Here is a 24,497-nt window from a genome sequence, read left to right as displayed (position 1 = left end):
ACTTCTGAGAGATTAAATCAACTTGAATCTGTACAGATGGTTTACCACACATTCTTGAAAGAACACATCTTGTTATACTTTATGAAAGATGGAAAAGTATACCAAATTAGGCAGAATGCTATACCACTGAAGTATTATGAGGAACTAGAACATGTTTTATTCTTACTTCAAGTGAAGAACAGATTAACAGATAGTGCTGCAAATTATTTGAAGACTCAAATTCAGAGACAGAAAAAGCTTTATTCTGTAAAGTCTGACAGCACATACTGTCCTAAGTACGAGTCTCATAGTGGAGAAATTGTGGAAATGAAGCCTAATACTGCAAAGATCAATACATATCTTGGTATTAAGGGACTTGAATTCAATCCAGAGTCTGATAAAGCCTATGTCATCAGACTAGATCAGGATATAAGGAAAGCTAAAATAAATGATCTCAGGGCTGCTATTTTTCAAACTGGTGAAGATATAGCTGAATTAAAAGATGCAAAAAGGAGAATGGTTAATGAACTTGAATATGCTGAGAGATGTCTTTTGAAGAACTATCTCAGAACAACTCCTGACATCAGAGAGATCAGAAATTGAAGCCAAGTCAAGATCTACAACTGCATAAATTCTGATGTGTAACAGACTGAAGTTGTTATCAGAAGTTAAAGTTGGTAAAGCTTTAAGGACTATAAGTTATAGTTATCTAGTCAAATTCTCATGCATTTATACTTAATGTTTTTGACATCATCAAATATCTGTTAAACTTGTATATTATGCTAATTTACAAGTTGGGGGATATTGTTAGATTATTTGATAATGTCATGTCTAATATGATTTGTGTTTAGTTTTCAGATCTTAACAAACAGGAAATATCAGTACTTAACTGAAATCAGCACTTACTGGAACTCAGAACTTAAGGATATCTGTTACACCCGACATTTCTGTGTAATATTAATTGTAAAGTCAGCGCATTTCCTTCCAATTAACGAGAAGTCATCATTAGACAAATTGGTTCATCTGTATGTGTGCAAAATTGTACTAAGGCATGGAGTACCTGTATCAATAGTTTCAGACAGAGATCCCCGATTTAACTCGAGATTTTGGAAGCAATTTCAAGAATGTCTTGGCACGAAATTGAATATGAGCACGGCGTACCACCTGCAGACTGATGGACAAAGTGAAAGGACAATTCAAACAATCGAAGACATGTTGCACAGTTGTGCAATCGATTTTGCAGGAAGTTGGGACGACCACTTGCCGTTGATTGAATTCTCTTACAACAATAGCTATCATTCCAGTATCGGCATGCCACTATACGAAGCTTTGTACGGGCGAAAATGTAGATCACCAACAAGTTGGGATGAAGTAGGAGAAGGAAGGATTCTCGGCTCAGAATTGGTACAACAATTGCATGACTCAGTCAAGTTAATTCAGAAAAGTCTACTTGCTGCTCAAGATAAACAGAGGAAGTATGCGGATCTGGCACGTAAGGATGTTCAATTCCAATTGGTGAAGCTATTTTGTTGAAGGTGTCACCTAGAAAAGGGTTGTCTAGATTCGGCAAGAAAGGGAAGTTAGCACCTAGATACATAGGTCCTTTTGAAATTTTGAGTCAAGTAGGGAAGGTGGCCTACGAGTTGGCCTTACCACCTCAGTATCAGCACGTGCATAATGTGTTCCATGTGTCATTGCTTAAGAAGTACAATTCTGACGCTAGCCATATAATAGAATATAAACCAGTAGAAATTCAGGCAGACCTGTCATTTGTGGAGCAACCGGTCAAAATACTCGACTGGCAAGAGAAGAGTCTTAGAAATAAGTCAGTAAAGTTAGTAAAAGTACTTTGAAGGAACCCTAAGGTCGAAGAATCGACTTGGGAGTTAGAGTCTGATATGCGTTCCTGGTATCCTCATCTGTTCTCTTAGATTCTGGGGAAAGAATCCCTTTAGGGGGAGAGGATTTACACCCGGCATTTCTGTGTAATATTAATTGTAAATTTGGTGTAATTATAAAGCCGAATGCCAATATATTCAACTATTGTATGCTTGTGTGAATGAGAATTTCTGCGTCTTAAATTTTCGTTATGTGGTATATGAATTTTCAAAGCAAAATTTATTTATTTCTTTCATTTTTGATTTATAAGGAATATTTTTAAACCTTGAATAAATATCTTTTTAAAAGTTATTTGTTCACAAAATTCAAAAGTAGTTTTATAAAATTTCTAAAAATCCAAGTTATTTTATGGTATAAATTTTATAATTTTTGAACTTGTGTTTTATTTTATAAAAATAAATCTTTATAAATGTTAATTGTTATAATTAGCAAATTACATATTTGTCCTTGCATGCAAATCCTTTCTATTCAATCCAAAAGGGCTAAAGAGATAATTACCACCCCACTAACTCTTATTTTCTAGCCAAATTCCTCCTTTACCCTTGCATGCAAAATGATCCAAGTTTAAGTGGAAGGGTGGTCATGTCAATTCCTATTTCCACTCACTTTTGTCAAAACAAAACCATAAAACAAGTAAAGACATGATCATTTCACACATCACTCACCACCACACTCCTTCTTCCCTCCCTCCTCTCTCTCACTCTCGGATTTCTCCCCCCTCACTCTCGGGTTTTGCCGAGATCAACCCCCTCCCCATTTTCTTTCTTTCTCAATCAAGTTCCACCTTCTACAACAAGTAAATGTTACTTCCCATGCCATGATCACTTATATTTTAAATAGTTTTCAGTAGGAAGTTTAAGTTTTAAGGTTGCATGTTAAGGTTTTAGTTGAAACTCAAAGTACAACCTTGATTCTTGTGAGTTTAAGGTTGTTTTTGAGAGGACTACAAGGAATGGTGAAGTTCCAAGTCTTGAGAAGAAAACTCTTGATGTTAAATGGCCATTCCCTTCCATTTCATTCGGCCATGACCATAGGGGAGCCGAATGAATGGTTCTTGATACCATTCTTGTTGCTTTGTTCAATTTTGCATGTTTATGTGATAATGGCTTGAATTTTGTAGTAAAAATTTGATGAAACTCCTTGCATGCTAAGTGATCATCTAGATATAGCTCATGCTAGACTTGCATGTAAATTTCTTGGTAAAACATATTTAGAAAACATGTGTTTGACTTGCAAAACTCGAAGACATGCATGCATGTGAATTTCATTTAGAATGTTATAAGATTTTGACCATTTGGAAAGATTTTATTAGTAAGATTTAATTTCAGTAGGAATAATGTTAATATTGATTAATGCTTCTTGATGCATGGTAATAAGTCATGTATATCTTTATAAAATGCATAACTTGTTGTTTCAAAAACTTGATGATTTGTGAGTTGTGAAATGTGGTTTTTTTGTTTTGCCATGATTGCACCTTAGGTAAGGATGATCTCCACCAAGATTATTTTGAGTATAAGGGAATTAGTTTAGTAGATCACCATGTTTAAGTCTTGGTTTGGGTATTGGGTTGTTGGTGGTTGAGTTGTCAAGTCAAAACCTTGGAGAAAGGAGAGTTATAATTTCTGCAGAAAATCAGTTTAGTACCCTGAGGTTTAGAGTGAGTTTTGACCATGTCATTGATGTGCACTTTGAGGCCCAAGCCACCAGAAGTTAGTATTGGGAGTATATAAAAGGTTTTAGGTGTTGGTTGGAGGTTTGAATGTCATTTGGTTAGGTGCACAAGTAGAATAACAAAATCTGTCCAGCAGGGGACAGTTTTGTTGCAACTTAGAAATAGGGAGATTTGACCATGTCATGGGTAGGCCCTCATTAGGCCCTGTTAGGCCTTAGTTAGAGGGAGTGTCAGAGAAATTTTTCGAACTATATTTCATAGGATATGAGTTAGAACCATGTGTCACAAGTTAATTCAAGTTAGGGTATTTTCTGCCCAGGAAAACAGGGGAACCATGGACTTTGAGCTTAGGCCCAAGAAGGCCCAAGCCAGGCCCTTGAGCCACATCAAGTTTGGGAGATGCCCTTAGGTCAGGAGAGTCTTTTGTAAGAGTTTTAAAGGAAAACCTATAGTTTAAGGGTGTCAAATGCACTCAAGAAACCATAGTTGTCATTATGAAATTTGCACCAGTGAACACTTTTACTTAGCACATAGTTTTAGAACACTTAGGAGTGAGATTTAGGCCGACCACCATAGTTGTAAGATAGTATAAGGTCAGTAGAATAAAAGGCACAAGTGAGGATCAATAGGTCTTGGATAGTTTAGTAAAGGCACATCGAGTTAGGAAGCCAAAATTAGAAGAATTTGTCTAGTTTACCGACCAAGTGACTTAAGTTGGGGGATCGAGATCATCCAAGCCTAGTGTTGCATTATGGTGTATATGGTGTTATTTGGTATTAATATATGATATGTAATTATGTGGCTATGTGTGTGCAACTATAAATTAAATGTGAATATAAATTAAGTGCATATAGGCCTAAGTGTCATCCGTGTTAAATTCGGGTTGTAAATAGGTTAAGTTGGTGAGAGTATATTGTAATGAGGATTATTATTATTTATGTAGGATCTCGAGACGAGGGAAAACTTGCCATAAAGGTCGAGTGAAGCTCCAGTTGTTGCTCCTACCAGTCAGACCAGACCAGCCTTTCTCAAGGCAAGTAATTCAACTTGTCCTTCATATTTACTGCTAATAGTTCATACATTGCTGCAACTATCCTGTGTCATTTGATATATTAAATCAAACATATCTTATGTTTATCTTTGAATTATATAAAATACCATGAACCCTCGAGTATGTATTGCAAAGTGGTCTTATCATGATAGTATATTAAAGTAATTCGAATGCCAGGATAAAAGAAAGGGTAGTTATAACTCTTGGTTGATTCTCTTGATTTATATGCTGATGATTCCTAAGTATTGATATCTCATCCTGATACTTGAACCCCTATTGATACCCCTCTTTCTTATCCTGAAGCTTGACAATTCTGATATATCCTGTGTTAAAGATCATTTTTACATACCTTAACACCCTTAGTATTCATGAAGCTTATCTCTTGATGATCCAGCACTTGAACCTTGATGAGAAACCATTGCTTTAAGCCCAATTTGGCATTACCCTTTATAATATCCAATAGCCTCACTAAATCCCCTTGTCCAATCTTTGATATATGAAAACCATTCAGTTACTTTAATAGAATATAGTTTTGTGAATCATGGCCCTGAGATTTAGTACCTTATTTCCCGTGTTCGAGTTGATCTATAATCCCTTGATAAAAAAATGTTTACTGTAAAAGAGATTTTGTTATAAATCGGCATCAGTTTTTGAAATAAATAAAATGTCGGTTTTCAGTCCCAAAGGGGGATAAATGTTTTCTTTGAATAGTGGATCTGGACTGAGACGCGAGTCCTTTCCACACTTATATTAGGCTTAAAGTTGCCTAGGGATTCCCATTAATGTTTTAGAACCCAGCGAGGTTCGGGATTACTTCGCGGCTGATCACCGGCTGTAATCCGTAGCGTCATAAAATGATTTTGATTAAGATATGATTTTGAAATTGTTTTGATACAAACGGAATGATGCCATCACCCAAAGTTTTATCTCTCGTTATCACTGGTTATGTCTTCCCATTGACATTCTTTAACATATATCTCGATTTATGATTTGTATCGTATTGTTTAGCACTTGTTGAGCATTTGGCACACTCCTTGCTTTACCCTGATATTACAGCTAGCTGCTATGGTTAGATTCAAGCAGACTGCCCGTAAGACCTGTGATGCTGATGCTTATGTTCGAGCTCAGGTAGAATAAGTGATAGTAGTTTGTGTGAGGACTCGGTATTTAAAATCAGTTGTAATAGATGGTAGTGTTGGGTTGTTCCAAACCCTAAACTGTAAGATCTTGGATTTGGGTATGTTTATTTATTTGTTGTGATAGTTATATTAATTTGCTGTTTAAGTTGGGGTGTGATAGGTTTTGGTATCAGAGCTACGGTTTAGAGTCCCTGGACAGCCCAAATAGGGTAAAGGTTATATGTGTAGGTTATAGATAATATACGAGAGAGTAGGTTAAGTAATTTTATTATTAATACTCCTCTTATTGGTTTGTCAGCAAAGGGCGCATTCCTCGTCATCCTCTGGTTCAGACGACACTATTGCTTTCACCGTGTATGCTGAGTTGAGGCGCGAGTTTGATATGCTTCAGGGAAAGTACGACCGATTGATAGACCCACTGAAGAACGTGTACCCGGACAGCCGAAACTACGAAGGGAAGCCCAAGGAGCAGATGACTGCGAGACTTGAGACCTTGGTTCAGTACGTCAACACTAAGCTTGAGGAGATGCCAGCGCACCGGGACCGTACCAGCCAGTATGTCATTCAGATGGTGGCGGATGAGCTCCAAAGCATTGTGAAGACGCTTCGAGAGGAAAAGACTACCAAGCCCCGTTCAGATGGAGTGGAGCCTTAGTTCTTTCCATTTACCTTTCATGTTGTTGTACTATCAGACTCCGTAGAATTTCCCAGTTGTTTCCGTTATTTCCTTTAAATAAGCCTGTTGATCCTAGAATCAGACTTTGTTCTAATCCCATGTATTGTGACCTTTAAATTTCAATAATCATGCTCTATTGTTCCAATTGCTCTCAACTATTATTATACGCTTTTATATGCATCATCATATCTGCTTAATTTGAAACCTGACCTCATATGTAAATAAGAATGCCATGCGATACCCTCGAATTGTTTTATTATTCGTATCTGTTTTGACATAACCCTTATTTCAGGATCATGCCTCCCACAAAGAAGAACCCAACAACCACATCCACCACAGACCCAAATATTCTTCGACTACTGGAAACTTTGCAATAGAAAACCAATGCTATAGCCCAACAACAACTAACTCTTCAACATCGAATTGAAAACCAAGATAACCATGAACCACACCAACCACCTGAACCACCAGTACCACCTAGACAAATTGTCACTTTCAAGGCTTTTCAGAATGTGAATCCACCTGCATTTCATGATACCACTGATCCAGTAATAGCTAATACATGGATTAAGGAGATGGAAAGGGCTTTTGAGTTGGTACAGTTAGGAGACGATCAAAAGACGCCGTATGCTACTTACTTCTTGAAGGGCGAAGTCATCTATTGGTGGGAATCAGTAAAAGCTATGGAAGCAACTCAGCAGGTTTCTTGGGAGAGATTTAAGAAGTTATTTATGGACAAGTATTACCCTAAGTACATGCAGAATAAGATGGAGCTTAAATTTTTGGAGCTGAAGCAAGGGAACATGATTGTACTGGAATATGAGAAGAAGTTCACTGAGTTGTCAAGGTTTGTGACAAAGTATACCAGTACCGAGGAGGAAAAAGCGAAGAAATTTCAGCAAGGATTGGAGCCTTGGATCAGAGATAGAGTGGCTATGTTTGAGCTTGAAACTTATGCGGGAGTAGTATAGAAAGCTACTCTGATTGAAAATAATGGGACACAGTCAAGGAAGGAAAGGGATAACAAGAAGAGGAAGGTTCCATTTTATGGAGAAAAGTCTGAAGCGGGAAGTTCACAAGATCGGAATGTAAAGAGGATCGGATTCCATAAGGGCGGAAATTTTCAAAAGAAGGGAAATTTGGGAAAAAGGCAAGAATCAAAGAGGAACATCCAGGCAAGCCAAGGGCAAGTTGGAGAAAACAGGTTCCAGAGACCCGAATGCAAGCACTGTGGAAGAAGGCACCCCGGAGTGTGTAATAAGTTGAGCATGTCATGCTGTAGGTGCAATCAGAAGGGACATTTGGCGAATGAGTGCAAGATGCCGAAGTCAGGAGTACGTGCTAGAAGTGTGGGAAGACTGGACACATGGTTAGGGAGTGTAAGGCAATCAGACCAGTCAAAGCTCTAATGAACGTGGCAAGTACCAGTCGAGCGTGCCAGCTGAGGTATTGGCATTACCTCCACCACCTACACCAACCCCGCAAGCAACAGCAAGGACATTTGATCTGAAGATGAAGGATGCTGTTCAGAATTCTGAGGTGATAGCAGGTACACTTTTACTCAATAATGTCAAAGCTAAAGTATTGATTGATTCGGGAGCAACAAGATCTTTTATATCAGAATCTTTTGTTGATAAGCTTCAATGTGATAAAATGATTATGATTGAGGTAGTAAATGTGGTAATTGCGAACCAAGAGAAGATTCATGTGAATCAATTCTGTCTGAAGTGTGAGATTGATATTTTGGGGTATAAGTTCTCAGCCGACTTGATACTCTTCAAGTTGGGAGAGTTTGATTTATTTTTAGGCATGGATTGGTTAGGAGAAAATAACGCTCAGATTAAATGTAAGATCAAGAAAGTGTATTTAAAGGCGAAGAGTGGAGAGAAGGTAGTATTTAAGGGGAAGAGGAAAGAACAACTATTTCTCACAATCATTCAGGCTAAGAAGCTACTTAGAAAAGGTTGTGAGTCATTCCTAGCGTATGTAGTGGATTCAGAAAAGGGCAACCCCAACATAGAAGATATCCCTGTAGTTAATAAGTCCCCAGATGTGTTTCCTGATGAACTACCAGGCTTACCATCAGATCGACAAATCGAGTTCGAGATCAACCTTGCTCCAGGCACGGAACCAGTTTCAAAGGCCCCATATAGAATGGCACCAGCAGAAATGAAAGAGTTGGCGAGCCAGCTTCAAGAGTTGTTGGATAAAGGAGTGATACGGCCAAGTACGTCGCCATGGGGAGCACCTGTTCTGTTTGTAAAGAAGAAAGATGGGAGTATGCGACTATGCATAGATTATCGGGAGTTGAATAAGGTAACGATCAAGAACCGCTACCCGCTACCAAGAATAAATGACCTTTTTGATCAGCTGAAGGGAGTAAAGTGCTTTTCAAAGATTGACTTGAGATCGGGATACCATCAACTAAAGATCAAAGAAGAAGATATTTCCAAGACAGCATTTAGGACCAGATATGGGCATTATGAATTCCTAGTAATGCCGTTTGGATTGACCAATGCCTCGGCCGCATTTATGGATTTGATGAATCGAGTATTTAAGAAGTATTTGGACAAGTTTGTCGTGGTGTTCATTGATGACATCCTTATTTATTCTAAGTCGGAAGAAGAACATAAACAGCACCTCTGGATAGCATTGGAGATACTCCGTCAAGAGAAGTTGTACGCCAAGTTTACCAAATGTGAGTTTTGGTTAAAGGAAGTTCAATTTTGGGGCATGTCATTGGAAATGAAGGAGTTAAAGTGGATCCGGCAAAGATTGAGGCAGTTATGAGTTGGGAGAGGCCAAAGACTCCTACGGAAGTGCGAAGTTTTCTAGGGTTGGTAGGATACTATAGAAGGTTCGTCAAGGATTTTCGAAAGTCGCCACGCCATTGACCAAGTTAACCAGAAAGAATCAAAAGTTTGAATGGAGTGCAGAATGTGAGGATAGCTTTCAAGAGTTGAAGCAGAGATTGGTAACAGCTCCGGTGTTAGTACTTCCAGATGACCAAGGAAAATTTGTGGTATTCAGCGACGCTTCACATAAGGGATTGGGTTGTGTGTTAATGCAACACAGTAAGGTGATCGCGTATGCGTCAAGACAGTTGAAACCGCATGAGTTGAAGTACCCGACGCATGACTTGGAACTAGCCGCCATAGTGTTCGCACTAAAGATTTGGAGACATTACCTCTACGAAGAAAAGTGTAAAATCTACACGGATCACAAGAGTTTAAAGTACATTTTCACTCAGAAGGAGCTCAATATGAGGTAGAGGAGATGGCTGGATTTGATCAAGGACTATGACTGTTCGATAAATTACCATCCTGGAAAGGCGAATGTTGTGGCCGATGCTCTAAGTAGGAAGGAGAGACTGAATATGATGACAACATCAAAGGAATTATCTGAAGAAATCAAGAGATTTGAACTAGAACTTTGTGATTGTTGAAAAGTTGAAGAAGTTTGTCGTGCAATGACTTTTCAGCCAACACTAGTGGAAAAGATAAAGAAATGTCAAGAAGAAGTAATGAGAGAAAGAGAAGAATCATTTATCAGGAGAAGAGATTAATACTCAAAGGGATGAGCAAGGGATACTAAGGTTTTCTTCTAGAATATGGATCCTCATGTACCTGAAATAAAGAATGAGATCCTACACGAAGCCCACAATTCGAAATTTTCAATCCACCCGGGAAGTACCAAAATGTATCGGGACTTAAAGAAAAACTTTTGGTGGCCAAATATGAAGCGAGACGTAGCGGAATGGGTTGCGAAGTGTTATACTTGTCAGAAAGTGAAGGCAGAACATCAACGACCAAGCGGATTAATTTAGCCCCTGTAACACCCCCAGATCCGGGGTCGGGGATCCGGGTTGTCACGGTCTTTCTTTCCACAATATCACTTCACTTAATTAATAATAAATAACCTTATGCTGTGACCCCATACTACACACACCACAACCCGTTATAGTCTCAGAGATGAAATTGAAATAATACAAGTCTTTGAATCCACCATTTAAAAGTTATTACAACCCAAAATGATTACTTGATAAATTTACAGTTAATTGCCATTATCTGCCACAAGTTATAATTATACATAATTTGATTCTCAAAAGTAGATGGTCTGAACTACAATGGATCTACCTCTGCAGCTATAGCAGCTACAACATCATCGGGAAGACGCGGGACGCTTCCCACGCGCTTGCGCTGGGTCTGCTGGAGTCTGGCCATCTCTCCTAACTGTTGTTGTGTGATGAAGAAATAAAGCAAGAGTGAGCCTTACAGCTCGCAAGATAATACATAGTGATAACAATAATATAAGTATCTAAATGGATACTTAATAGAATCTCTATCATGTGTAAGATAATTACTTACTAGATATAAGTAAAAACAAGGAATGAAGTTACCAATACTTCACCACACTTATATCATTTATAAAGCTACTTGAACTACCACCGTTCAAAGTATTATAAGTTTTAAGAAAAACATCCCATAGATGAGACCACAAGTTAAGACTTGAATAGATTCAATCTTTGAAATATTATTGAATGAAAAAAGTTACGAGATACTTTATTTAGTCCCGATATATATATCCACATATATATCTCTTAAACATTTCCTGGAACCTCTGTTATGTAAAGTATGAACAGAGTTTGAAACATCCAATAAATTTTGGAAAGGAAAAGAATTTTGGCATAAACCAGATATCTTGCTGATCAGGCAAAGATACCAATAAGTAACCTTTTCTACTAGTAGATGGATGAATCCCCCACCGGTCATCACCCTGGCCTCATAAGGACCTTGTGCTGGACCGCCACCCGGCCTCTTACGCTGTTGATGGACTGCCACCCAGCCACTTACACAATAATAGACCGTACCCCGGCCTGTCGCTTATGCCGACTCAATTAGATGGGCTTACTTCCCGAACATTGGGCAAGTAATCAATTCATTTACCAAAACTGCAACCTCGTTGCGAATATAAAATACACCACAGAGCCGGATTCCCCAGGTTTTGAGCGAGTATTTAAATCCCCTTAAAAAGGAAGATCTTAAATATAAAAATGAGTTTTGGGATCCGCTCTAACTTTAAAAATCATTTTGAAGACTCGAAAACACTTTATAGAGTGTTTTGGAGTAAAGCTGATTTAATGAAGTAAATCAGTCCCCAGAATATTTAGAAAATGACTGAATATTATTATTTAAATAATATTCCCATAAAGAATAATCTTTATAAAATAATTGAAGTAGAAGTATTAAAACTTATACTTGAAACGAGTATTAAATAACCAAAGATATACTTATATGAAAGTATTATCTTTATTTGAATAATCGAAAATAAGTTTGATTATTGACACCTTATTCTTTAATAAAATAAAGAATATACCTCAGCAAATAATCGGAGTCATAGATCCTCAAATGAATATTCAAATAATATTCAATAAATAATATAAACTGAGTCATAAGCCTTCGAATGAATATTCAAATAATATTCAGATAATAATATAAAAGGAGTCATAAGTCCTCGAATGAATATTCAAAATAATATTCATTAATAAAATAAAAGGAGTCATACGCCTTCGAATAATATTCGAAATATATTCAATAATAAAATAAAGTTAAAGTTATCGAATAAACCTTATTCGATTAATAGTTTGGAAAACTATAACCATATATATATATAAATATATATATATATATATATCCATATCCATATATACAAAATCTACTCGGGATCCTCGACTCCCGGTTTTAGAAATATTTTCGCCTTTGGGTCCCTATACTAAGGGTATATGCAAGTTACCGTTATTCTCTAGCATAGGTATTATCAACTGAACCAACAGATATATATTTCAAGAATATGAAACAGGCATGCATATATACCATATCACATGCTACAATATATCGCAAGAATTTGCTAAATAACCAATATGCATTTATCGCAAGATCATGCATATACAAATGTATACATCACAACAACAGTATAACGGATAGAATACTTGCCTGAGCGACTTGGGGTGATAAAAGGCTCGGGACGAGTCTGGTAACCTATAAACAACAAGTAAGTTGGAATTAAACCAAAATCACTTGTAAATCTTACTTTAACTAACTTAGACTCTAACGCTTGTTTTGCGCTCACTGATTTGCTTAAGTCACTCGGGTACCCTCGGCTCCACCATTTTTAATAATTTAATCCTTTACGAGTTTTAAAGCGATTCCTTCGCGAGTGTCTTACCAACTGCCTAACACACTTACCATAAATGTTTCATACATTAATTAACCCTTTTTGGTCTTTAACCTATGTTTCAAAGTAAGGCGAGGGAAAAAGTTTTCGTTCGCGAAACGCCGTTACTTGAAACGGTCGTTTCTCCTAAACCGTGCATCAGAATCGAACGAACTACATATCAAAACGAAGCTCGTAACATGAGCTATCTAAACATGGCAGTGGTCATAAACTAGCAGGGGGTTCTCGGGTCCTAATGCTATGCACAAAAACAGTCCAAAGAAAATCGGACGTTACGACGGCTATGTTTACGCGATTTCCAAATTTTAAACCATTCAAAACCAACCACAAACCAACCTCAAATCCAACATACAACCAACATCCATCCTTATCACATCATAACAACCCCAACCAATTCAATTTAATCATTCATACTTATGCCTAAACTTAACTTTAATCATACTTAAGTTCTTTTAAATCAAAACCACAACATTTACCATTCCATTTCACTACCATTTCAAATCCCAAACTCTAATCACAACAACAAGCTACAATATCATCCTACTAATCAAAATCATCTTATAATATATAGGAATCTAGGGTTTGGAGATGGTATACCTTCCTTGAAGTGGTGGGAGGAGCTAGGAAGCCTTAAGAAGCTTTGAGAAGTCTTAAGAATGCTTGGATCTTCAAGAAAAACAAGAAAAAGTTCAAGTTAAAAACTTGAAAACACTATTCATTGTCTTCTTCTTTGATTAAATGAAGAAGATTGAGAAGGAATTAATGGCTTAAACTCATGATATAGTCCTAACTAAGCATGAAGATGATTAGGGAATTATCTTACCAATTTAGGAGGCTTGGATCTTGAGTTTTGAAATTCTTCTTGCCTTTTGAATAGTGAAAAGCCGAGAGCTTCAAGAACAAAGCCTTGGTTGCTTTTTGATTTTTTGATGAAAATGATTTTACTTGGCTTGGTTGCTTGGTTTTTGTATTTGATTTAGTCAATTACCTTTTTGCCCTTGAATTTGTGTGGTTACAAAGCTACCACACCTCCTTCCTTCCCATGTCATGCTTATGTCATCCTCATGATGTCATCCTCCCTTCCTTGTCCTCTTTCTATTGGTTAGATGACATCATTCCCACTAATCCCTTTGATTAACTTCCTAATCGTTTGCCTAATGACCGCTGATCTGTTATACGGTTCGCTTACTTTCGTTCTCGTTTATCGTTTGAAGGATCATACCCGGGATCTTATTACTTAGGTTCCCTTAACCTTTCTCAATACATTATATTCCTTTTTATGATCCTCTATTATAATCCTTTAATTTAAATCATTTTTATCCTGTTACCTTATACTCAATTCTCTCCGTATCTTGTGGATTTCCGGGAAAAACCAAAGTGTTCGGAATTGGATTCTGACGATCTTTACATACACTTATATACTATATAGAGTACTAATAATATCCCAGAATATCCATAACAGAACCCCTACATAGTGTGGCGTGAAAAGTTTTCTCATTCAGCTAAAACACTATTCACAAGGGTTACAAAAAGTTGAAAATTTTGGGGTTATTACAGTCTCCCCTCCTTAAAAGGATTCCGTCCCGGAATCAAACAGAAAACAAATGGGGGTACTTTTCTAGCATTGTGCTCTCTAGTTCCCAAGTTGATTCTTCCACGTTATGATTCTGCCATAGTACTCTGACTAGCTTGATCACTTTGTTCCGAAGCACCTGCTCCTTCTTATCCATAATCCTTACTGGCTTCTCCACGTAAGTTAGATCTGGCTGCATATCCACCTGCTCGTACTCCACTATGTGCCTGGCATCCCGATGATACCTCCTTAGCATTGACACATGGAACACATTATGAACTTGTTGCAAATTAGGGGGTAGGGCTAGCTCGTAAGCTAACTTTCCAATCCGTCTTAATATCTCAAAAGGTCCAATGTATCTTGGGCTTAGTTTTCCTTTCTTTCCGAACCTCATTAATCCCTTCCAAGGGGATACTTTCAGCAGTACTAAGTCCCCTACTTCATATTCCTTGTCCTTTCGGGCTAGGTCTGCATATTTCTTCTGTCTGTCTTGGGCTGCCACAAGTCGCCCTCTGATAAGATCCACTATATCTTTGGTCCTTTGGACCATTTGGGTCCGAGCATCTTCCGCTCTCCTACTTCATCCCAGTATAAGGGAGATCGACACCTTCTTCCGTACAGGGCCTCATAAGGCGGCATTCCGATGCTAGCATGAAAGCTATTGTTATAAGAAAACTCGATCAACGGCAAGTGATCATCCCAACTTCCTTTAAGGTCTATTGCACAGACTCTCAACATATCCTCTAGTGTCTGGATGGTCCTTTCACTCTTGTCCATCCGTCTGGGGATGGTACGCGGTACTCATATTTAACTTGGTTCCCGCACATTCCTGAAAGCTCCTCCAAAATCTGGAGTTGAACCTGGGGTCTCGGTCTGAGACAATGGACGCTGGGACTCCATGTCGCGTCACTATTTCCTTAAGGTAAATGTCCACCAGTCTATCGACTGTGTATCTCTCATTGATAGGAATGAAATGAGCTGACTTTGTCAGTCGGTCTATAATTACCCAAATGGCGTCGTGATTGGCTTTCGTCCTTGGCAAGCCTACAACAAAATCCATCGCTATCTGTTCCCATTTCCATTCGGGAATCTCCAGGGGTCGCAAAAGTCCACTGGGTCTCTGGTGCTCTGCCTTTACTCTTTGGCAAGTCAAACACTTGTTTACCCATTCTGCTACGTCCCTCTTCATGTTGGGCCATCAGTAATATTCCTTCAAATCCCTATACATCTTGGTACTTCCCGGGTGAATGGAATACCTTGAACTATGGCTTTCATCCAAAATCTCATCTTTAAGTTCTTGAACATTCGGAACCCAAATTCGGTAGGAGTACCTCATTATCCCTTTATCATCTTTCTCAGGTATGGATCTCCTCTCCAGTCATTGACTCTCTGCCTTCATTCATTATTTTCTCCTGGCACAATCTGATCTTTTCCAATAACTCTGGCTGCATTGAGATCTCAAAAAGCTTTTCAGTTCCGGTTCCGGTTACCTTTACTTCTATTTCCATTCTCTCAAAATCCCTTATCAACTCTTCCGAAGTCGTTATCATTTGAGTCTTTCCTTTCTACTAAGGGCATCAGCCACCACATTGGCTTTCCCTGGATGATAGAGAATCTCACAATCATAGTCCTTGATTAGTTCTAACCATCTCCTCTGGCGCATGTTGAGCTCTTTCTGCGTAAATATGTACTTGAGGCTCTTATGGTCTGTGAAAATCTCGCACTTCTCTCCATACAAGTAGTGCCTCCAAATTTTTAAGCAAATACTATTGCCGCGAGCTCAAGGTCATGAGTAGGATATCTAACCTCGTATTCCTTCAGTTGTCTCGACGCATACGCAATAACTTTACCGTGCTGCATAAGCACACATCCTAATCCTTTGTGCGACGCGTCACTATATATCACAAAATCTCCTTTTCCGTCCGGTAATGCCAATACCGGAGCCGTTATCAACCTTTTCTTTAATTCCTGAAAACTGTTCTCACATTTCTCCGTCCATTCAAACTTCTCTGTCTTACGAGTAAGTCGTGTCAAAGGGGCTGCGATCTTTGCAAAGTCCTGAACAAATCTACGATAGTAGCCGGCCAATCCTATGAAACTCCTTACCTCTGTGGGTGTGGTTGGCCTTTCCCAATTTGAGACCGCCTCTATCTTGGAGGGGTCGACCAATACTCCTTCTTTATTGATCACATGTCCTAAAAACTGTACTCCATTCCGCCAGAATTCACACTTCGAGAATTTGGCATATAACTGCTCCTCTCTGAGTATTCCTAGAGCTATCCTCAAATGCTCTGCATGTTCTGCCTCAGTCCTTGAGTAGATCAAAATATCATCGATAAAAACTATCACACACTTGTCCAAGTACTTCTTAAATACTCTATTCATTAAATCCATGAAAGCCGCTGGGGCGTTGGTTAATCCAAAGGACATTACCAAGAACTCATAATGCCCATACCTGGTACGGAACGCTGTCTTGGAAATATCTTCGGGTTTAATCTTTAGTTGGTGATATCCAGTTCTCAGGTCGATCTTGGAAAAATAAACAGCATCCTTTAGTTGGTCGAACAGATCGTCTATTCTAGGTAATGGGTACCTGTTCTTTATGGTTAGCTTGTTCAACTCTCGATAGTCTATGCACAACCTCATGCTCCCATCTTTCTTCTTAACAAATAAAACTGGTGCTCCCCACGGAGACACACTGGGTCTTATCATACCCTTATCCAAGAGTTCCTGCAATTGGATAGCTAATTCCTTCATTTCTAACGGGGCTAACCGGTAAGGTGCTTTTGAAACTGGCGCCGTCCCTGGGGCCAACTCAATAGCAAATTCAATCACTCTATCGGGTGGTAATCCCGGAAGGTCTTGGGGGAATACATCTTCAAATTCGTTGACTACTGAAATATCTTGTAAGTTGGGCACCTCCTTCTGCGTGTCCACCACATAGGCTAGGTAAGCCTCACTTCCTTTTCGTAGCATCCTTTTGGCCTGGGCCATAGTCAAAAATTTCTGCGTCTGCCTCTTTCCTCTAAATATAACTTCTTTCTTCCCGGGGATATTTAACTTAACTTTCTTCCCTTTACAGTCTATCTGAGCATCGTTGCTAGATAGCCAGTCCATTCCCAAAATCACATCAAACTCCCCTAATTTAAAAGGAATCAGATCAACACTGAAAGATTGCTCCCCTATGCCTATCTCACAGGCGGGGTGAATCTGGTTAACAGGAATAATTTCATGATTGGCTATTTCTACTTGTAAGGGTTCTATCAAGGGTTTAGCCTTAAGTCTTAACTTACGCGCAAGGTCCTTTGATATAAAAGATTTAGTTGCTCCTGAATCAAATAAAACATTTGCACTGACTGAATTTAGAGAAAGGGTACCTGTTATCACATCTGAATCTTTCATAGCATCCTGGACTGTCATGTTGAAAGTCCTCGCAGTAGGTGGCTTATTAGAAGCAGCCTTGCTTGCTCCCGAAGCTGCTGGTTTGTTCATTGGGCATTCCCTCTTCCAATGACCTGGGCGTCCGCACTGATGACAAGTGGCGGTTGGAATGACGGCAGGGGTTGATGATGGGCACTTATTTGAGTAATGGCCTTCCCGACCGCACTTAAAACAGGTTACTGGCTTTCCTTTACACTCCCCAGTGTGATTCCTTCCACATATGTTACAGGCTGGCAATGGGGGTCGAGACTGGTTGGAATAGGACATTCTTGACTTCTGGCCGCCCTGGCTCACACTCACACTCATTGGCCGCTTAAACCCAGTGTTCCTTTCTGGTAGGGACACTGCTCCTCGATTAAATCTAGTTGGGAAGCTCCTTCCTGCGGAACCTCCACCCATGCTCATACTTTTCCTCTTTATTCCTTTCTTCTCTCTTTCCTTCTGCATCTGTTCACTTCCGACTTCTACAATCGTTGCCTTTTGCACCAGAGTGGTATAGTCCGTAAGCTCAAGGATTGCCACCCTATTCTGAATCCACGGTTTCAGTCCCTGCTGAAACCTCCTAGCTTTCTTTTCCTCGGTGCTCACAAACTCCGGCATAAACCTTGATAACTCAGTAAATTTCGCTTCATACTCTGCTACAGACAAGTTATTCTGCTTTAGCTCCAAGAACTTGAGCTCCATCTGGTTTTCCATAAACCTCGGGAAATACTTTCCCAGAAACAACTGACTAAATCTCTCTCAGGTTATAATAGCATCTGTCTCCATGTTTTTCTTGGCCTGCCACCAGTAGTTAGCTTCTCCTTTCAGAAGGTAGGTAGCAAATACAGTCTTCTGTGCCTCCTCGGTACTCAAAATCTCAAAAGATTTCTCCATTTCCTTTAACCATGCCCTTGCCTCAACTGGGTCGGCTGATCCGTGGAACTCAGGGGGCTTAAGGGACTTAAAAGCCCTGAAAGAGTTTGCCACAACATTGTTACTTCCTTGAGGGGGTGGGTTGGGTTGACGTTCCAAATTCTGCCTTAGGAGTTGCATGAACTGGCCCATGGGATCCATGCCTGGGTTTGGTACTGGTTGCTCAACCTCGATTTCTCCTTCTTCAGCCTCTATCTCAAATCCCTCAACATCATATGTTTCCTCTTCCTCTTCATACAGGAAGTCATCCTGTTCCACATAATCCTCATCTTCCTCTTCACTGTGCTCCTGGTTCCTATCATCCTGGTTATGGCTTCCCTGGTCTTCAGATCCAGGGTTCGCCCTAGTTCCAATCTTTCTTGGCGGCATGATTCTGATAATAATAAAAACAATTATTGGGAAAATTCAATGTTAGGTCACAATCATATACAACATTGTACCTTGCACAGCTCTTATAATGGGGAGAACGTATATCGCAATTCTATTATTTTAAGAAAGTTCTAATACGAAGTGCAGTAATAATAATGATAAAAACAGTGATCCCGTCACTATGGAACTGAACCGAAAGGAAACAAATATATACATAATGCGAGAGATACATAGTTTGATCTGGTCAAAAGTACAACAGTGCTACAGTCATCTGTCCCAAAAGTGATACACAGAGTCTATCTGTCTAGTCAGAAAAAGGGATGCTATATACAAGTCAACTATCCCGGAAAATTGGCTCTTACTAAGGCCTCGGCTAACTAGACAACTAGACTATTCCATCATCAATCCTGAATCACACACCGGATCGGGTCAGCTCCCAAACCCTTTCCATCGCACGACGGAAGATATAGTCGGCCTGCCGCCTGGAGATCCTACCATGCCTGTCCCCCTGGAGCGATCTGAGCCTCGCTCGGGATGTGAGCTCTATCCCCGTAATCTCCCTCCTCAAGGATCGGGGTATAGAAGCCCTAGTCTCATAAGCTCGGGTACGTCTACCCGCCCTCTCTGCATCCAACTCCCTCCTGGCCTCATCTAGTCGGCCCTCGGCAACAGCCACTCGGGTCCTCAGAACATCCTGAACATATCCATGTGCTAACGAAGACTGCCTGTGGGCAGGGTCAAGAGGTGGTGAATCCGGAGCCGCTGAGGGTGCCTCCTCGGTCTGCCTAGGCTCGGAAGTATGGGTCTCTGAGCTGTCATCATCAGGAATCCAAGATAGTGGTGGAGGGGTAGGGGCTCTGACCACCGGAAGTGTGGGTAATGGGGTACCAGCATACACTACCATAGGTCCAACACGCTCCTCAGCTACTGGGACCTCATCCAGGTCCTCCTCATCTGGAATAGCAATAACCTCTGTCTCTGACTCCTCTGAGGGGTCCTCCTCATCTGAAACAGCAATGACCTCCGTCTCAGGCTCCTCTGAGGGGTCCTCCTCATCCTCCTCCATCTCAGGCTCCTCCTGATCCTCAACATCTAGCAATGCATCATCATGCTCACGCTCGAACATCTCAGGGTCCTCTATCTCAGGCGCCTACACATTAAACGAGCTAAGTTACTATCATGATACTTATAAGGGTTCCCGTAAGGGTTTTAACTGTCAGCACTACTTTAAGTAGTCCGACTATGAACTTGGCAAGAGTTCTTATTATCTTTGTGAGTTTGTTATTATATTGACGCATCATCTCTGAGGTTTATAACGCTTGGCTCTGATACCATTTCTGTAACACCCCCAGATCCGGGGTCGGGGATCCGGGTTGTCACGGTCTTTCTTTCCACAATATCACTTCACTTAATTAATAATAAATAACCTCATGCTGTGACCCCATACTAACACACGCCACAACCCGTTATAGTCTCAGAGATGAAATTGAAATAAATACAAGTCTTTGAATCCACCATTTAACAGTTATTACAACCCAAAATGATTACTTGATAAATTTACAGTTAATTGCCATTATCTGCCACAAGTTATAATTATACATAATTTGATTCTCAAAAGTAGATGGTCTGATCTACAATGGATCTACCTCTGCAGCTATAGCAGCTACAACATCATCGGGAAGACGCGGGACGCTTCCCACGCGCTTGCGCTGGGTCTGCTGGAGTCTGGCCATCTCTCCTAACTGTTGTTGTGTGATGAAGAAATAAAGCAAGAGTGATCCTTACAGCTCGCAAGATAATACATAGTGATAACAATAATATAAGTATCTAAATGGATACTTAATAGAATCTCTATCATGTGTAAGATAATTACTTACTAGATATAAGTAAAAACAAGGAATGAAGTTACCAATACTTCACCACACTTATATCATTTATAAAGCTACTTGAACTACCACCGTTCAAAGTATTATAAGTTTTAAGAAAAACATCCCATAGATGAGACCACAAGTTAAGACTTGAATAGATTCAATCTTTGAAATATTATTGAATGAAAAAAAGTTACGAGATACTTTATTTAGTCCCGATATATATATATCCACATATATATCTCTTAAACATTTCCTGGAACCTCTGTTATGTAAAGTATGAACAGAGTTTGAAACATCCAATAAATTTTGGAAAGGAAAAGAATTTTGGCATAAACCAGATATCTTGCTGATCAGGAAAAGATACCAATAAGTAACCTTTTATACTAGTAGATGGATGAATCCCCCACCGGTCATCACCCTGGCCTCATAAGGACCTTGTGCTGGACCGCCACCCGGCCTCTTACGCGTTGATGGACTGCCACCCAGCCACTTACACAATAATAGACCGTACCCCGGCCTGTCGCTTATGCCGACTCAATTAGATGGGCTTACTTCCCGAACATTGGGCAAGTAATCAATTCATTTACCAAAACTGCAACCTTGTTGCGAATATAAAATACACCACAGAGCCGGATCCCTCAGGTTTTGAGCGAGTATTTAAATCCCCTTAAAAAGGAAGATCTTAAATATAAAAATGAGTTTTGGGATCCGCTCTAACTTTTAAAAATCATTTTGAAGACTCGAAAACACTTTATAGAGTGTTTGGAGTAAAGCTGATTTAATGAAGTAAATCAGTCCCCAGAATATTTAGAAAATGACTGAATATTATTATTTAAATAATATTCCCATAAAGAATAATCTTTATAAAAATAATTGAAGTAGAAGTATTAAAACTTATACTTGAAACGAGTATTAAATAACCAAAGATATACTTATATGAAAGTATTATCTTTATTTGAATAATCGAAAATAAGTTTGATTATTGACATCTTATTCTTTAATAAAATAAAGAATATACCTCAGCAAATAATCGGAGTCATAGATCCTCAAATGAATATTCAAATAATATTCAATAAATAATATAAATTGAGTCATAAGCCTTCGAATGAATATTCAAATAATATTCAGATAATAAAATAAAAGGAGTCATAAGTCCTCCAATGAATATTCAAAATAATATTCATTTAATAAAATAAAAGGAGTCATACGCTTTCGAATAATATTCGAAATAATATTCAATAATAAAATAAAGTTAAAGTTATCGAATAAACCTTATTCGATTAATAGTTTGGAAAACTATAACCATATATATATATAAATATATATATATATATATCCATATCCATATATACAAAATCTACTCGGGATCCTCGACTCCCGGTTTTAGAAAATATTTTCGCCTTTGGGTCCCTATACTAAGGGTATATGCAAGTTACCGCTATTCTCTAGCATAGATATTATCAACTGAACCAACAGATATATATTTCAAGAATATGAAACAGACATGCATATATACCATATCACATGCTACAATATATCGCAAGAATTTGCTAAATAACCAATATGCATTTATCGCAAGATCATGCATATACAAATGTATACATCACAACAACAGTATAACGGATAGAATACTTGCCTGAGCGACTTGGGGTGATAAAAGGCTCGGGACGAGTCTGGTAACCTATAAACAACAAGTAAGTTGGAATTAAACCAAAATCACTTGTAAATCTTTACTTTAACTAACTTAGACTCTAACGCTTGTTTTGCGCTCACTGATTTGCTTAAGTCACTCGGGTACCCTCGGCTCCACCATTTTTAATAATTTAATCTTTACGAGTTTTAAAGCGATTCCTTCGCGAGTGTCTTACCAACTGCCTAACACACTTACCATAAATGTTTCATACATTAATTAACCCTTTTTGGTCTTTAACCTATGTTTCAAAGTAAGGCGAGGGAAAAAGTTTTGTTCGCGAAACGCCGTTACTTGAAACGGTCGTTTCTCCTAAACCGTGCATCGGAATCGAACGAACTACATATCAAAACGAAGCTCGTAACATGAGCTATCTAAACATGGCAGTGGTCATAAACTAGCAGGGGGTTCTCGGGTCCTAATGCTATGCACAAAAACAGTCCAAAGAAAATCGGACGTTACGACGGCTATGTTTACGCGATTTCCAAATTTTAAACCATTCAAAACCAACCACAAACCAACCTCAAATCCAACATACAACCAACATCCATCCTTATCACATCATAACAACCCCAACCAATTCAATTTAATCATTCATACTTATGCCTAAACTTAACTTTAATCATACTTAAGTTCTTTTAAATCAAAACCACAATATTTACCATTCCATTTCACTACCATTTCAAATCCCAAACTCTAATCACAACAACAAGCTACAATATCATCCTACTAATCAAAATCATCTTATAATATATAGGAATCTAGGGTTTGGAGATGGTATACCTTCCTTGAAGTGGTGGGAGGAGCTAGGAAGCCTTAAGAAGCTTTGAGAAGTCTTAAGAATGCTTGGATCTTCAAGAAAAACAAGAAAAAGTTCAAGTTAAAAACTTGAAAACACTATTCATTGTCTTCTTCTTTGATTAAATGAAGAAGATTGAGAAGGAATTAATGGCTTAAACTCATGATATAGTCCTAACTAAGCATGAAGATGATTAGGGAATTATCTTACCAATTTAGGAGGCTTGGATCTTGAGTTTTGAAATTCTTCTTGCCTTTTGAATAGTGAAAAGCCGAGAGCTTCAAGAACAAAGCCTTGGTTGCTTTTTGATTTTTTGATGAAAATGATTTTACTTGGCTTGGTTGCTTGGTTTTTGTATTTGATTTAGTCAATTACCTTTTTGCCCTTGAATTTGTGTGGTTACAAAGCTACCACACCTCCTTCCTTCCCATGTCATGCTTATGTCATCCTCATGATGTCATCATCCCTTCCTTGTCCTCTTTCTATTGGTTGGATGACATCATTCCCACTAATCCCTTTGATTAACTTCCTAATCGTTTGCCTAATGACCGCTGATCTGTTATACGGTTCGCTTACTTTCGTTCTCGTTTATCGTTTGAAGGATCATACCCGGGATCTTATTACTTAGGTTCCCTTAACCTTTCTCAATACATTATATTCCTTTTTATGATCCTCTATTATAATCCTTTAATTTAAATCCTTTTTATCCTGTTACCTTATACTCAATTCTCTCCGTATCTTGTGGATTTCCGGGAAAAACCAAAGTGTTCGGAATTGGATTCTGACGATCTTTACATACACTTATATACTACATATAGTACTAATAATATCCCAGAATATCCATAACAGAACCCCTACATAGTGTGGCGTGAAAAGTTTTCTCATTCAGCTAAAACACTATTCACAAGGGTTACAAAAAGTTGAAAATTTTGGGGTTATTACAGACTAAAATTCTAATATTATTATGTTTTCATATATCTATATTATCGCATTTAATGTCGTATGTCACATTTTAATTTTTTCATTTACAGTAGAAGAAACTTAAATTCGAACGAAAAAACAAATATCGTATTCTTATTTAGATATGTATAAAACTTGTATTACACAATACAAATGTACTTGTGTCAAATTAATTATCACATAATTTATTTTCACACATTTAACATTCAAATACATACATGCATGCATG

The sequence above is a fragment of the Apium graveolens genome, chromosome 3 (assembly GCF_009905375.1).
Source record: "Apium graveolens cultivar Ventura chromosome 3, ASM990537v1, whole genome shotgun sequence".
Taxonomy (NCBI): domain Eukaryota; kingdom Viridiplantae; phylum Streptophyta; class Magnoliopsida; order Apiales; family Apiaceae; genus Apium; species Apium graveolens.
The sequence above is the reverse complement of the archived record's forward strand: the minus strand, read 5'-3'. Positions refer to the sequence as shown.